Source organism: Myotis davidii, unplaced genomic scaffold, assembly GCF_000327345.1.
Source record: "Myotis davidii unplaced genomic scaffold, ASM32734v1 scaffold1427, whole genome shotgun sequence".
Taxonomy (NCBI): domain Eukaryota; kingdom Metazoa; phylum Chordata; class Mammalia; order Chiroptera; family Vespertilionidae; genus Myotis; species Myotis davidii.
The window spans coordinates 159,042-159,594 of NW_006298040.1; the positions used below are offsets into that span (position 1 = coordinate 159,042).

At 46.1% G+C, this 553-nt stretch overlaps 1 protein-coding gene across 1 annotated transcript in view; it reads right to left on the minus strand.

The window, feature by feature from the left end:
* LOC102762121 (nesprin-1-like) overlaps window positions 1–553 on the minus strand; it is a 254,153-nt gene that overhangs the window by 157,108 nt on the left and 96,492 nt on the right. The gene's annotated exons all lie outside the window — the stretch shown is intronic.

Below are 553 nucleotides of genomic sequence, written 5' to 3' on the forward strand. Positions count from 1 at the left end.
GAGAGAAACATCGATCAGCTGCCTCCTGCACATCTCCTACTGAGGATGTGCCTGCAACCCAGGTACATGCCCTTGACCGGAATCGAACCTGGGACCTTTCAGTCCACAGGCTGACGCTCTATCCACTGAGCCAAACCGGTTTCGGCTCCTCTGTGTCTTATACACAGTAATAAACACTCTAATCCATGCAAATTAATAAATAAAACCTAACCCAAACTCATGGAACGTACAACACCAAAAGGGAAGCCTAATGTGAACTGCAGACTTTGAATGATAATGATGTGTCAATATAGGCTCATTAATTCTCAAAAATATACGACTCTGGTCAGGATGTTGATTATGGGGTGGCAATGCATGTGTGGGTGTAGGGTTATAGAGGAAATCTCTGTACCTTACGTTCAATTTCGCCGTAACCATAAAGCTGCTCTAAAAAAAAATGAAGGCTAGACTGGCCAGTGTTGCTCAGTGGTTGAGCATTGACCTGTGAACCAGGAGGTCACAATTCGATTCCAGGTTAGGGCCCATGCCTGGATGTGGGCTTGCTCCCCAGGGT